General features: G+C 39.3%; 1 protein-coding gene across 30 annotated transcripts in view; it reads left to right on the top strand.

Moving 5' to 3' along the window:
- The window catches only part of GPHN (gephyrin), a 734,546-nt gene that overhangs the window by 341,874 nt on the left and 376,359 nt on the right, over positions 1 to 16,313 (top strand). The window contains exons 4-5 of one of the 30 annotated variants that reach the window (XM_077938281.1): positions 10,348 to 10,485; positions 11,763 to 11,897. The gene's annotated coding sequence lies outside the window, so the exon portion shown is untranslated. 30 annotated transcript variants of the gene reach the window in all.

Here is a 16,313-nt window from a genome sequence, read left to right on the forward strand (position 1 = left end):
CACCTCTAGGACTGCACTGGATCAGGCCTAAAGCCAGCACAACGTTGGGTCTTGCTCGAGTCCTACTGTAACCACTTTCTGGTTACCTTCTATGTTCTCTCCCTCTCCCTCTCCCTCTCTCTCCTTGAGCTACCTGGAGCTGGTGGTGGTATAACACAAGCACCCTTGTGGCTACCACCTCTAGGACTGCACTGGATCAGGCCTGAAGCTGGCACATTGGGTCTTGCTCAAGTCCTGCTGTAACCACTTTCTGGTTACCATCTATGTTCGCCCAAAGCCCTGCAGCTCTACAATCAGCAAGTTACAAAGCCAGCAGGGCCTGTTTTCTTCCCGTCAGGGCAGCAAGTTCCCCCAGGCCCTAGGTGAGTCCATGGGTGCCATCCAGGAGCCAGAGACCAAAGTAAAATTCTTAGATGTCCACCTAGTGTTCTGTTGTAGTATGGCTGAGCTTGCCCTCAAACCACATGACATAGTCCTTTGCACTCTTCCCTTCACTTTCCAAAAGCAGAGGAACCTAACCCCATGGCCACCACCATCTCAGGTGTACGGGGAGTACTGCCATTTTGCCTCAGATATTTCCTTAAGGCCCAAAGGCTCTTCTGTCAGTCTGTGGTGAATGTTGCCTGGTCTTAAACTCACCCTTCAGGGGAATATTATACTCTCTGGCCCAGGGTGTGTCCCAGAATGTCATCCAAGAGGCAGTTCCTGAAAATCCCAAGTGCCCACTTGATGCTCAATCCCCTATGGCAAGCTGGTACCCGAGGTGCAAGACAAAGTCCCTTTCACTTTTCCTTCTGCTTTTCTCAAGTAGAAGGAGTTTTGCCCCATAGCCACTACAGCTGGGAATGTGCAGAATCTCACCTGAGGCCAGCAAGTCTCACCATCTCACCCAAGCCCTTGATACCTGTGTATCGCTGCTTATTATTTAGGGCCCAAGGGCTCTTTAGTTTGCAGTTGATGAATCCTGCTAGGACTGGATCCTTCACTACAAGGCTGCGGGTTCCCTTCTGGCCTACGGTGTATCTAGAAATGTCCAGGAGCTAGAGCCTAGAACAGGAACCTCATGACTCTGACCAGTGCCCTATCCTGCCGTGGCTGAGCTGGTATCCTAGCCGCAAGACAAAGTCCTCCTCACTCTTTGTCTCCTCTCCTCAAGTGGAAGGAAGGGTCTCTTTTGGAGCCACAAACTGTACATCCTGGGGTTAGGCGAGGGGTGATGTCAATACTCCCCTAGATGGTGTCTCAGTAGATCGAACCCCTCCCCACCCCCAGTCCACTGTCAGTGGACCCTGTTCAGCCCTAGGACTCACCTAATTGTTGCAGTCCTTGTGGCCTCAACTGCTTTTGAAGTTTATTTGCTGCCCCAGAGCACTTTAGTGCCAGGTGGTGAGGCTTGCAGGAACTCATGTTCTTGGTAGGAAAAGCTGGACATTATCAGTTTTACTCTGGAAAGTTTCCTCCTGTTTGGAATTTTATTTCACTTAATCATTATTATTTCTGCAATTCTCTGATGTCTTTAAAAGCAGCATTTTTATAATTATGTGATGTTTTCCACTGCTGTGACATTCTGCATCCTACCCAGAAACGGAACTCCTGTATTATATTTTTTAATTGATCATTGCTAGGATTAAAATAAAAGATACTTCTGTTTAAATCTCTTTGATTCTGGTTTGTGCAATGCTCTGTGTGTCAGGCACTGTTGTAATTGCTTTAAAAATACTAACTCATTTTAATTCTCTGTATTAGTCTGTTTCATGTTGCTGATAAAGACATACTTCAGACTGGGACATTTACAAAAGAAATAAGTTTATTGGACTTACAGTTCCACATAGCTGGGGAGACCTCACAATCATGGTTGAAGGCAAGGAGGAGCAAGTCACATCTTATGTGGATGGCGGCAGGCAAAGAGAGAGCTTATGCAGGGAAATTCCCCTTTTTAAAGCCATCAGATCTCATGAGACTTATTCATAATTGCTAGAATAGCATGGGAAAAACCTGCCCCCATGATTCAGTTACTTCCCACCAGTTCCCTCCCACAACATGGGGGAATTCAAGATGAAATTTGGGTGGGGATACAATCAAACCATATAATTCCACCCCTGGCCCCTCCCAAATCTCATGCCCTCACATTTCATACCCAATCATGCCTTCCCAACAGTCCCCCAAAGTCTTAACGTATTTCAGCATTCACTCAAAAATCCACAGTCCAAAGTCTCATCCAAGACAAGGCAAGTCCCTTCTGCCTATGAGCCTGTAAAATCAGAAGCAACTTATTTACTTCCTAGGTATAATGGGGGTACAGGTATACACATTCCAAATGGGGGAAATTGGCCAAAACAAAGGGACTACAGGCTCCATGCAAGTCTGAAATCCAGCAAGGCAGTCAAATCTTTAAGCTGCAGAATGAACTTCTTTGACTCTATGTCTCACAACCAGGCCACACTGATTTAAGAGATGGGTTCCCATGGTCTTGGGCAGCTGCACTCCTGTGGCTTTACAGGATATAGCCTTCCTCCCGGCTGCTTTCATGGGCTGGCATTGAGTGTCTGTGGCTTCTTCAGGCACATGGTACAAGATTTCGGTGGATCTCTCCTTCTGGGGTCTGGAGGACAGTGGCCTTCTTTTCACAACTCCACTAGGTACTGCCCCAGTAGGGACCTTGTAGGGACTGCAATCCCACATTTCTCTTCTGCACTGCCCTAGCAGAGGTTCTCCATGAGGTCCCCACCCCTACAGCAAACTTCTGCCTGGGCATCCAGTCGTTTTCATATGTCTGAAATCTAGACAGCGGTTCCCAAACCTCAATCCTTGATTTCTGTTCACTCACAGGCTCAATACCACGTGGAAGCTGCCAAAGCTTGGGGTTTGCACCCTCTGAAGCCACAGCTTGAGCTCTATGTTGTCCCCTTTCAGCTAGTGCTGGAGCAGCTAAGATGCAGGGCATCAAGTCCCTAGGCTACACATAGCACAAGGACCCTGGGCCCGGCCCATAAAACCACTTTTTCCTCTTAGTCCTCCAGACCTGTCATGGGAGGGGCTGCTGCAGAGGTCTCTGACATTCTGTGGAGACATTTTCCCCATTTTCTTGGAGATTAACATTTGGCTCCTTGTTACTCATGCAAATTTCTGCAGCCAGCTTGAATTTCTCCTCAGAAAATGGGATTTTCTTTTCTATTGCATTGTCAGGCTGCAGATTTTCCAAACTTTTACACTCTGCTTCCCTTATAAAACCGAATGCCTTTATCAGCACCCACGTCACCTATTGAATTCTTTGTTGCTTAGAAATTTCTTCCACCAGGTATGCTAAATCATCTCTCTCAAGTTCAAAGTTCTAGATATCTCTAGAGCAGGGGCAAAATGCCAGTCTCTTTGCAAAAACATAACAAGAGTCACCTTTGCTCCAGTTCCCAAGAAGTTCCTCATCTCCATCTAAGACTGCCTCATCCTGGACTTTATTGTCCATATTGCTATCAGCATTTTGGGCAAAGCCATTCCACAAGTTTCTAGGAAGTTCCAAACTTTCCCACATTTTCCTGTCCTCTTCTGAGCCCTCCAAACTGTTTCAGCCTCAAACTGTTACCCAGTTCCAAAGTTGCTTTCACATTTTTGGGTATCTACAGCAGCACCCCACTCTACTGGTACCAATTTACTGAATTAGTCTATTTTCACACTATTGATAAAGACATACCCGAGACTGCAATTTATTAAAAAAAAAAAAAAAGACGTTTATTGGACTTATAGTTTCACATGGCTGGGAGGCCTCACAATCATGGTGTAAGGCAAGGAAGAGCAAGTCACATCTTACGTAGAAGGCAGCAGGCAGAGAGAGTTTGTGCAGGGAAGATTCCCTTTTTAAACCATCAGATCTCGTGGGACTTATTCACTATCACAAGAACAGCCCGGGAAAATCCTGCCCCCTTGATTCAATTACCTCCCACCAGGTACCCCCCACAACATGGGGGAATTTAAGATGAGATTTGGGTGGGGACACAGCCAAACCATATCATCCTCATAACAAACATATGCAGTGGGTATAATTATTGTCTCTATTTCATAAGTGAGAAAAATGAGACACAGACAGTTAAATGACTTGTTAAAGGTCACACAGCAAGCAGTTGTGTAGCATATTCAAACCTACAGTCTGGGTTCTTCTATAATAGAGTTAATAGTAGAATAAATACAAAGCATCATTCAGTAGATCATTCCACATGAATGCTATAAACTCACTTCAGAATCAATTACATCAGTATATGTTACTTTCCAATACTCCTTTTCTCTTAATTAGAATGTTGTTTCTAAAATTCTCAATTACTATACCTTCCCTTCTCCCAAAGGTAATCACTGTCCTGATTTCTAGCAAATGAATTATCTTTACCTCTTTTGAGCTTTATATCAACGGAAGCATTTTGGTGTCTTATGTTTTATTAAATATACAAGAATTGAGTTATCCATTCTTTTGTTGAAGGACATTTAAGTTGTTTCCATTTGCAGGGTATTATCAGTAATCCTGCAATGAGCAGACTTGTACATGTCTTTTAATGCACATATGTATGCATTCCTAGATTTCCACCTAATAGACAGGATAGACATGACTTAGAACTACCGAGTCGCGGAGTATGCAAATGAATTCTGCATACTAGAATCTGCACCTTTCTCAAATAGATGTACCAATTTATATTCTCTTCAACATTTTATGAGAACTCTGTTTTGCTTCATATTCTTACTAACAGTATTGTCAATCTTTTTCCATTTTAGTCATTTTGGAATGTAAATAGTGACAGCAAAATATGTTTTTAATTTTTTTCACTGATGACAGGTGTTATTAAACATATTTTCATGTCTTTATTGGCCATTGGGATCTCTTCTTTTGTGAAGTGTCTGTTTAAGTCTTTTCTACTTTTTAAGAATTAGGTAACTTATCTTTTTCTTATTTATTAGTAGGTATTTCTTATAAATTTTAGATATGAATCCTTTGATACATGTATTGCCCATTTATTCTCCTCCTCAGTTGTTTGCCTTTTTACTCACTTAAAAGTGTCTTTGCTGAACAGAAATTCCTAATTTTAACGCATTGGCTTGACTGTCTTTCAGTTATAGTAAATATTTGTTAAGTGAGTGATCTTGAAGGAGTTCAGTATCAGCTGCAAGAGATAGTCATTGTAAAACATAAATTATATATCAAATTTATGTATAAAATATTTTAGGCCAGGCGCAGTGGCTCACACCTGTAATCCCAGCACTTTGGGAGGCTGAGGCAGGCAGATCATGAGGTCAGGAGTTTTAGACCAGCCTGACCAACATGGTAAAACCTCGTCTCTAATAAAAATATAAAAATTAGCCGGGCGTGGTGGCCTGAGCCTGTAATCGCAGCTTCTCAGGAAGCTGAGGCAGAAGAATCGCTTGAAACCGGAAGACAGAGGTTGCAGTGAGCCAAGATTGCGCTACTGCACTCCAGTCTGGGCAACATGATGAGACTTCGTCTCAAAAAATATGCATATATTTTAGATATGTATAAAATATTTTGGAACACAGAGGAAACAGTGACTAATTCCAACCATAGAGTCAAGGAATTCTTCATGGAGAACATGATGGGAAGGACTTCTAAAGCAAAAGAAATACAAACAAATATACTAAATGTAAATAAGCACTGTGGTTTTCAGAAGTTCAAGTGTGGCTAAAGTCAAGGGATTATTAATTCTATTTGCAGGAAATAAGAAGGTAAGTTAGGTTGGAGTCACATTTTAAAGGAGCTGTATGTTTTGGTTGGAGGCATAGTTTCTAAAGATTTTGAAGCAGAGGAAAGACATTTTCAGATTTATTTCAGGGGATATACTGTTCTTATGAAAATGGATTGGGAAGAGAGAGAGACAGACCACTTAGTGTGCTTAATAGCAATCTTGGTGAATGATGATAAAAAATAAGGCTAATGCCTGTGGCAACAGGAATGGAAAGTATTGGGGGTATATCTCAGTGGTTAATAAAGCAGGCTCTGCACCTTAATAGGATGGTGACCTTATCTTTATCTTAACCATTCTGAGTTTTCCTAAAAAATAATAATTAAAAAACCTACTATTGTCATTATGAATATTAAATATTTGTAAAGTACTTCGCAAAGTACTTACATAGTAAAGGAAAACTATGTGATTTGATTCAAACAGACTTCAGAAACAAGAAATACAAATAAAGATTAATTAAATGTTTTCACTTAGACAACTTCATAAGAGTCCCAGTCCCTGAGTTAAGGAATTCAAAAGAAGCAGCATAGTTTGGGGGAATAATGACTATTAGGAGTATTTAGGGTATACAAGTAACACCATACAAGTGGAAATCTATTTGCTCCCCCAATTAAATAGTGTAGTCCTTATTTCTTATTTGTTCACTGTTAACGATTTTCATCCCTTTTGTTTTCTCTTCTGGTACTATTCACTTAACTGAGAGTACGCTTTACTATGTTATTCTCAGAGTAAGAGCATCTCAGAGGATTGGTAGAAGAAATGCAACACTTTCAAGTATAAAATATCAAATAGCCAGGTTTTCTCTCTACTGTATTTGATCACCTAGTCCCTTATTTTTTTAAAGCAGAACATAGTATTATCATTGTATAATGTGGAGTAGTTAATTTTCCTCTGAAATCAGAACATTCTGATCTGGTAAAGAGAAGAGTTCTTGGCTCTCTTTGAAAAGATAGATTAAACCTTACGTCTTTTTGCTATTTTTTGCTGCCTATAGATAGATCAGTGTTCTATTGTTCCTCTTACTATTATATAATATCTTTACACAGAAGTCTTGGCTAAAATTCCATCAGATTATTATACTTCTTTAACCTTACTAAAATGAATTTCCTCCACTACTCTTTACATATAAATACATGTATTTATATAGACATATAAAGTCTATAGTAACATCTGTAGTACCAGTGTTTCTTTACTACTGGAAAACTAAACCATAGTGCCAATTACTAAAAATTATTTGAAAGCCAGACCTCTATATTCTCCATAGGGCTAAATATTAGTGAACTAAATAATAAAACTGTTTCCAGATGTCTTTTGTTAAAGATTTTTTAAAGTCCGGCTAGTTTTTTTGTATTTTTTAGTAGAGACGGGGCTACTCTGGAGGCTGAGGCAGGAGAATGGCATAAACCCGAGAGGCGGAGCTTGCAGTGAGCTGAGATCCAGCCACTGCACTCCAGCCTGGGCAACAGAGCGAGACTCCGTCTCAAAAAAAAGATTTTTTAAAGTATGAATATAGTTTAATTAATTACATAATATATATTATCCATGCCTAATTGTTTGTCTAACTATATTCATCATGGAACAAAATGTTCAAAGGAAAAGTGACATTATGTATGAAACTTTGACCAAAATATGTCATTGATGTTTGAGACAAGGTAATAAAACTATCACAGACATTCTTCTTTTTCTTACTAATATATAATAATATGAAGATGTATTCTCACATCAAATTTTGGTATATACAGAAGTCAGTAGTAATATGATTTGGCCAAGTACCTTTGTGTGTGTGTGTATGTGTACATACAAAGAGGCACTTAATTTTTTAGTTCCTGTTATATACCCAGATTTATATCAGATGCTTTCTGTTCTCATTTCCTTTCATTCTCCTAATGGTGGCCCAAGTTTCAATAACTTGCCTATGAGCACAAAGCTAGTAAGTAGACTAAAACCGGAATGGGTACCCAAGTCTGTCTTACCCTCAAACCTATTCCTTTTACCTCTGCTTCTACTTCCCTGCCTCACAGTCAGAAAATTGATAAAGGTAAATAGTGTTGTTCGTCAATGCGAAAAACTAAAAGTAGTTTTTAAAGTAGATAGAATATTGTGCAGACTTAAAATAATTATAGTGAACTAAATTGTTAATACAGATTATTTATGACATATTGTCAAATTGAAAATGCAAATTAAAACATCCATGTGTGGAAACAATAAACCCTGGGGATTTCAAAAGCAGGGAGGAGCAGAGTGGGGGCAAGGGTTGAAAAACTACCTATTGGGTACTGTGTTCACTACTTGGGCAATGAGATCATTAGAAGCCCAAACCTCAGCATCATGCAGTATACCCATGTAACAAACCTGCACATGCACTCCTGAATCTAAAAATAAAGTAAAATGTAAAAACAAAGGATTTGTCATTCTTGGAAGGACAGAAAAAATTCATGTGTGTGTATTTTTTTATGTGTGAGAATATTTATGGAAGTATGGTCAACAAAGGTTTAAAATTGGTTATCTAAGAAAATGTTTGTGATTTTTAAATTTCCTTATACTTTTTTGTCAATTGAATTATTTTTGGTCTTTTTAGTAAGCATGTATTTTAAGAATCATAAAAATCACTTAAGACTACCCTTACATTCAGAAAAAAAAAAAAAAATATATATATATATATAAAAGAACAGGTTAAAATATAGAAAATTTATTTTTCACCAACTGTCATTTCTAGAACCTAGTTTACAATTGTATAACAGGTGATACATTTAATTAAATATCTTACACATAGTCATCCATATTTTTTCATATTGTATATTCTAGAGCAGTGAGTAAAATGGCTTAAAATGCCAAACTCATGGAGTTGGTACTACATTTTATTGGCAAATAAAATAATAGGTGTTTAAGCTACTTTGAGAGTAAGCTTCATTCCAGTGTAGTTGAATGGCTCCTATTAGAGCTCCTATCTGTATCACAAATAACTAATATAAACTCTAAACCAAACAAACAAACAGTAACTATCTGAAAGCACTGGAGAGTGATCTATAAAGTAGGCAGATTCTACCATTTGGAAGAAGGCACTGATTGATTATCCCATACTTATAACTTTTAGCCTGAGAGTAGGCCCCAGTCTGGTCTAATTGGCAGCTAAAACCTGCTGACTTATTGGCTACAAGAACAGTTTGGGAAAACTATAGCTGCATTAAAGTAAGAAGGGAAATCCTAGAAAGGAGAGAGCCAAAGAGGGGAGTCTGAAATTCTGTATATAAACTCCCTATATTTCTGGCTGACCTCTGAGCCATGAATGAGCTGGGTGGACTACAAACAGCACAACTAGGGCTAAAGCGATTGAACTGAAATTTGAATTGCCATCCCCTGCATAGCAGAGTTTGCAGTTAGATCTGCCTAAATCATTGCTTACTAAAATTTTAAAAAATCAATAATATAACAAAATCCAGTGTCTATTCAACATATCATTCAGTGTCCAGCATATAGTCTGAAATTATTTTACAAAGAAACAAGTAAACATGACCTATTCTTGAGAGAAAAGATAATCAATTGAGACTAACCCCAAGATGACCCACCTATTGGAATTAACAGACAAAAATTCTAAAGCAGCTTCTATAATCATAATCAAGTAGTAAAGGAACATAGGCTTGTAATGAATTAAGAGATAGGAAATCTTAGCAGAAAAAAAAAATAGAAACTATGAAAAAGAACCAAATAGAAATCTAAGAGGTGAAAAATAAAGTAGCTGAAAAGTGTTTCAGGGTATCTTCTTTAAATTTAAGGCCCCACCTGAGCCAGTGAAATCATTTAGTAAACATATAGCATCATTAAATAAAACTATCTAATCCAGCTCTATAAAGCAGGTTGAACTGCTTTCAAACCAACAAAATTTATTCCTACTTATTTGTGTATGGTGGTCAGCAAGGGAGGGGGACCTACTGTGCTCCTGTGTGCTGACTGGGCAAATAAAGCAAAAGCCACCTGTGCAGACATGCATCAGCAAAGTGATGTGGGGAGTGCCACGGGTCTGGGAAAGCTGCACAGGCTGGGGAGGGAGTGTTGAGGGAACACCTCAACCATTGTTTACTGTTGGAACATATTAATGTATCCGTGCATGTTGAAATTATATGTAGAATAAAAGGAAAATTAGAAAATATTCCAGATTTTTCTCTGGAAAATTATTTTTGACTACAGGAGAGAAACTGCACTAAAGATAATTCATTATTTTAGCTTAGCATTTTTTATAGGTTATACAGTATCAATTTAGTAGTAGATAGTAGAATAGCTAGTTTAAGAATTCTATAAACTACCCTTACTGACAGTCTAATTCCTTTATATAATTTTTTTTTACTGAAGTCAAAGTTATAATATTAGAGAAAAGTACCATTTCTAATCAAATATTTATACAACATTTAATTTTTTGTGTATGTTTTGCTAATAGTGCCTATTATAAACTCAAATTAATATCTTTTATAATTATTTTATAATTGAATTCAAACAAAAGACAACAAAAAACACTAAAAGAATGGTTTGCAGGGGCAAGGGCAAGATGGCCGACTAGACACAGACAAGTGGAACAGCTCCCACGGATGTACTGAGACAACAGGCATGCTTTTAACAGATCTTTACAGGGAAGGCATCAAGAGTGGACCGAGAGAAGACACAGAAGCTGGGCTAAAGGAAGAGAAAGCTGGGAATGCTACATGGGCTTCTGTGCACCAGGACTCATTTTTGAACCACAACAACTCCAGAAGCATGGGTGAGTTGAACTGGCAAGGAGCAACCCGCTCTCACCATGGGCCTCTGGAACCCCAGCAGGAGGGGACCCCTCAACCACCACAGACACATGAGGTGGCAGGGAGAGTTACTTAGAGAAATCTTAAGGGCAGCAAGCCAGCTGATGTGGAGCCCAGAGGGTTTGGTGCAGAAGTAACTGTAGTGGAGCATGGCCAGGGACAGCCATCCCCTGACTTGGCTTGCTCCCCTAAGAGACTTTAGTCCTAGGGGAACTGTTGGACCTTATCTGTCCAGGGCAGTCTTGCACAGCAGACAGGGCTGGTCTGACCTGAGCACCCCTTGGTCTGCTGGCATATCCTGGGGCCCTAGCCTGGCCATGCCTGCTGGCAGGGTAGTGTTGAGGTCCCTGGGTGCCCACGCCATAACTTCAGCACTGATGGACCATGCCTGACCGGTAGAGAGCTTCAACAAGGCATCCCTATGGCCACGCATCAGCCTGCACACTCCCTCCCCAGCCTGTGCAGCTTTCCCAGACCCATGGTACTCCCCACATCAGTTTGCTGATGCATGTCTGCACAGGTGGCTTTTGCTTTACTTGCCCAGCCAGCACAGAGGAGCACAATCTGCCCCCTTCCCTTGCTGACCATCATTGCAGACACCCTTGGCAAGCACAGAACTGGCAAGTCTCATTCCTGTCAGCACCCAGCCCTTGTACTAACATTGCACAGAGAACTGTGGATCATCCCACACCCTGAACAGTCACTCATTTGAGGGGCACAGAGAAGGCACCCAGATCTGTGCTGGCCAGCACCCTGCCCCCAAGCCAACATCACCTCCATTGCAACAGCACAGTCTCCAGTAGGAGCCCCCCCATCCCCTAACAGCTGTGTGACCTCCACCACTATGGTGAACACCTGTAGGGAGGCAGGCACCCCTGCATCTGTTAGCACTCTTCTGCAGATGCTGCACCTCAGAACCCCCAGCACAATGGACTCAACCTCAAAGAGGTCAAAATTGGGGCTCAATGCAAATGTCCCAGAATTAGAGCACACAGTCCAGGAGTTGGGAGCTGAGCGTTGACCTCCTAAAATGTTCCAAAAACAAGATTGGATTCTTCCAGTCAGATGAATCCATCTTATACCATAATCAAACCCTCAAGGTTATCAAATAGGATAAAAGAAAAAAAATCCAAAGGTCAGCAACCTCAAAGATTGAAGATAGATAAGCCCACAAAAGTGAGAAAGAATCAGTCCAAGAATGCTGAAAACTCAAAAAGCTAGAGTGCCTTCTTTCTTCCAGATGACCACACCGTCTCTCCAGCAAGGGTTCAGAACAAGGCTCAGATGGCTCAAATGATAGAAATGGAATTCAGAATATGGGTAGAAATGAAGATCATTGAGCTACAGGAGTATATTGAAACCCAGTGCAAAGAAGGTAAAAATCATGATAAAACATTGCAGGAGTTGACAGACAAAATAGCCAGTACAGAAAAGAACATAACCAACCTGATAGAGCTGAGAAACACACTGCAGGAAGTTCATAATGCAATCACAATTATTAATAGCAGAATAGACCAAGCTGAGGAAAGAATCTCAGAGCTTAAATGTTGGCTTTCTGAAATAAAACAGGCAGACAAGGATAGAAAGGGAAAAAAGGCATGAAAAGGAATGAACAAAACTTCCAAGAAATATAGGATTATGCAAAGAGATTGAATCTGCAACTGATTGGTGTCTCTGAAAAAGATGAGGATAATGGAACCAACATGGAAAACATGTTTCAGGTATCATCCATGAGAACTTCCCCAACCTAGCTAGAGAGGCCAACATTCAAATTCAGGAAATGCAGAGAACTCCAATAAGATACTTCACATGAAGATCATCCCGAAGACAGGTAACCATCAGATTCTCCCAAGTAAAAATGAAAGAACACATGTTAAAGGCAGCTAGAGTGAAAGGTCAGGTCACCTCCGAAGTGAAGCCCATCCAACTAACAGCAGATGTCTCAGCTGAAACCCTACAAGCTAGAAAAGACTGGGGCCCAATATTCAGTATTTTTAAAAGGAATTCCAACCCAGAATTTCATATCCGCCCAAACTAAACTTTATAAGCAAAGGAGAAACAAGATCCTTTTCAGACAAGCAAATGCTAAGGAGATTTGTTACTACCAGACCTACCTTACAACAGTTCTGAAGGAAGCACTAAATGTGGAAAGAAAGACCATTAACAGCCACTACAAAAACACATTGAAGTGCACAGATCAGTGACACTACAAAGCAACCACATATGTCTGCAAAGTAACCAGCTAACATCATGATGACAGGATCAGATCCACACATATCAATACTAACCTTAAATGTAAATGGGCTAAATGCCCCAATTAAAAACACAGAGTGGCAAGCTGGATAAAGAACCAAGACCCATTGATACGCTGTCTTCAAGAGACCCATCTCACATACAGTGGGACACATTGGTTCAAAATAAAGGAATGGAAACAAATCTACCAAGCAAATGGAAAACAGAAAAAGATAAGGGTTTCAGTTCTACTTTCTGACAAAAGAGACTTTAAACCAACAAAGGTTATAAAAGACAAAGAAGGGCATTACATAATGGTAAAAGGTTCAAATCAACAAGAAGATCTAAGTCTCCTAAATATATATGCACCAATACAGGAGCACCCACATTCATAAAGCAGGTTCTTAGGGACCTTCAAAAACACTTAGACTCCCACACAATAATAGTGGAAGTCTTTAACACCCCACTGACAATATTAGACAGATCACTGAGAAAGAAAATTACCAAATATTCAGGTCCTGAACTCAGCCCTGAGTCAAATGGACCTGATAGATATCTAAAGAACTCTCCACACAAATACAGCAGAATTTGCGTTCTTCTTATTGTTACATGGCATATACCCTAACATTGATCACATCGTCAGAAGTAAAACACTCTTGAGGAAATACAAAAGAACTGAAATCATAACAAACAATCTCTAGGACCACAGTGCAATCAAATTAGAAATCAAGACAGAGAAATTTACTCACAACCATACAATTGCGTGGAAACTGAATAACCTGCTCCTGAATGACTGTTTGGTAAATAATGAAATTAAGGCAAAAATCACTGAGTTCTTTGAAACCACTGAGAACAAAAATACAACATACCAGAATCTCTGAGACACAGATAAGGCAGTGTTAAGAGGGAAATTTAGGCCAGGCGCGGTGGCTCACGCCTGTAATCCCAGCACTTTGGGAGGCCAAGGCGGGCGATCACAAGTCAGGAGATCAAGACCATCCTGACTAAGACGGTGAAACCCTGTGTCTACTAAAAATACAAAAAAAAATTAGCCGGATGTGGTGGCGGGTGCCTGTAGTCCCAGCTACTCGGGAGGATGAGACAGGAGAATGGCGTGAATCTGGGAGGCGAAGCTTGCAGTGAGCCAAGATCGCACCACTGCACTCCAGTGTGGGTGACAGAGCAAGACTCTGTCTCAAAAAAAAAAAAAAAAAAGGGAAATTTATAGCACTAAATGTCCACATCAAAGCGTTAGAAAGATCTCCAGTTAACAATCTAACATCACAACTGAAAGAACTAGAGAACCAAGACCAAACAAATCCCAAAGCTAGCAGAAGAGAGGAAATAACCAAAATCAAAGCTGAACTTAGAGATTGAGACAAAAAAAATGTCTATTATAATGGATGAGTATAAGGCTCCAGATAGATACAAAGAATGATGACTTAGTAAACTTACTCTCTTAGTTCTATTACTGTCCCTGTCTTTCTTTTTGATGAGTTGTTTACTCTTTGGCAAAAGTAATTTTGCTAAGAATTTCTATAATGATGTTTTTTATTATTGTTAAATAATGTAAATGTAAAGTAAACATTATCTGTTTATAAATACATGTAGTATTTCTGAAACAGTTTTCTTAAGTATACCATCTCTAATAACACCATAATACACTAATCTATTATGTTATATTAATTTGTTCCTATCTCTGACGTCTGTAACATCAAGCACATTTGCCATGGTTTTTAAAATAATACATATGTGTGTTTGTGTGTGTGTGTGTATATATATATATATATTTATGGCACATTCTAGGCATATTCGTTGCACATACTAGGTATTTGCATGTTTCTTAAACTGAAAATTAACATATAATCATATTCTTAAGACTTTCTGCCAATTTATTTAAATATAACACATCAAGCTTACCTTTAGAACTATTCTGAAGCTTTTTATAAAAGATAAACTTATCATTAATGAAATATAAATTGGAAATAGTCAGAAAAAGAAGAGGATGCCAAAACGTTAACCGTGAAAGTAGTTGTTTTTATATTATATTGTTAATTAAAAACCATCACAAAATTTGGTGGTTTTAACACATACAGTGATTTGTTATTTTTCACAAGTCTGGGCTTTCTGAGTGGGAATATCTTCTTCTGGTCTCATTATTTCAGCCACATGAGTCTAAGGTCACTCATGTAGCTGAAATAATGTCAGCTCAGTTGGGTCTGGAGAATCTAAGCCTCACTCAGATGCGTGGGGCCTTGGTGCTGACTATTCCACTAGACCCTTCTCTCCAAATGGTCACCCATCATTCCATTGTCTAGCCCAGCCTTCCTGACATGGTAGTAGAAGTTTACCAAAGAGTGAAGACAGAAGAATGGAAACCTTTTGAGACCTAGGCTTCAGAACTGCCACACCATAACTTATTGCCCCATTCCATCGATCAAATCAAATCAGAAATCCAGCCCAGTTGCAAGGGTTGTGGAAATAGACCCCACCTCCTGACAGGAGGATTTACAATGACCGTATAACTGTATTTAATTTACCACAGTAGTATATGTGTAATTATTAAGTATAAAATTTGTCTCTAAACTTATTGACCATGAGCACTAAGTATCAGAATGAAGAATGAATAAATGTTTATAATACCTCTATTTTTTTAACTTTAAATTGAAGTTTAGGGGTACATGTGTAGAATGTGTAAGTTTGTTACATAGGTAAACATATGTCATGAGGGTTGGTTGTACAGATTATTTCATCACCAGGTATTAAGCCTAGTACCCATTAGTTATATTTCCTGCTTCTTTCCCTCCTCTCACCCTCCACCCTTCAACATGTCCCAGTGTGTGTTGTTCCCCCATGTGTTCTCATCATTTAGCTTTCACTTCTAAGTCAGAACATGTGGTATTTGGTTTTCTGTTCCTGCATTAGTTTGCTAAGGATAATGGGATCCAGCTCTATCCATGTCCCTGCAAAGAACATGATCTCATTGTTTTCTGTGGCTGCATAGTATTGCATGGTATATGGGTACCACATTTTCTTTATCCAGTGTGTCATTGATGGGCATTTTGGTTGTTTCCATGTCTTTGCTATTGTGAATAGTGCTGCAATGAATGTACATATGCATGAGTCTTTATAATATAATGATTTATAATCATTTGGATATGTACTCAGTAATGGGATTTCTGGGTCGAATGGTATTTCTGTCTGTAGGTCTTTGAGGAATCGTGACACTGTCTTCCATAATAGTTGAACTAATTTACACTCCCACCAACAGTGTAAAAGTGTCCCTTTTTCTCCACAACCTTGCCAGCATCTGTTATTATTTGACTTTTTAGTAATAGTCATTCTGACTTGCATGAGATGATATCTCGTTGTTGTTTTGATTTGCATTTTGCTAATCAATGATGTTGAGCTTTTGTTCATATACACATGTATATCTTCTTTTGAGAAGTGCCTGTTCATGTCCTTTCCCCACTTTTTAATGATTTATTTCTTGTAAATTTATTTAAGTTCCTTGCAAATGCTGGATATCAGACCTTTGTCAGATGTATAGTTTGCAAAA

Source organism: Macaca mulatta, chromosome 7, assembly GCF_049350105.2.
Source record: "Macaca mulatta isolate MMU2019108-1 chromosome 7, T2T-MMU8v2.0, whole genome shotgun sequence".
Taxonomy (NCBI): Eukaryota; Metazoa; Chordata; class Mammalia; order Primates; family Cercopithecidae; genus Macaca; species Macaca mulatta.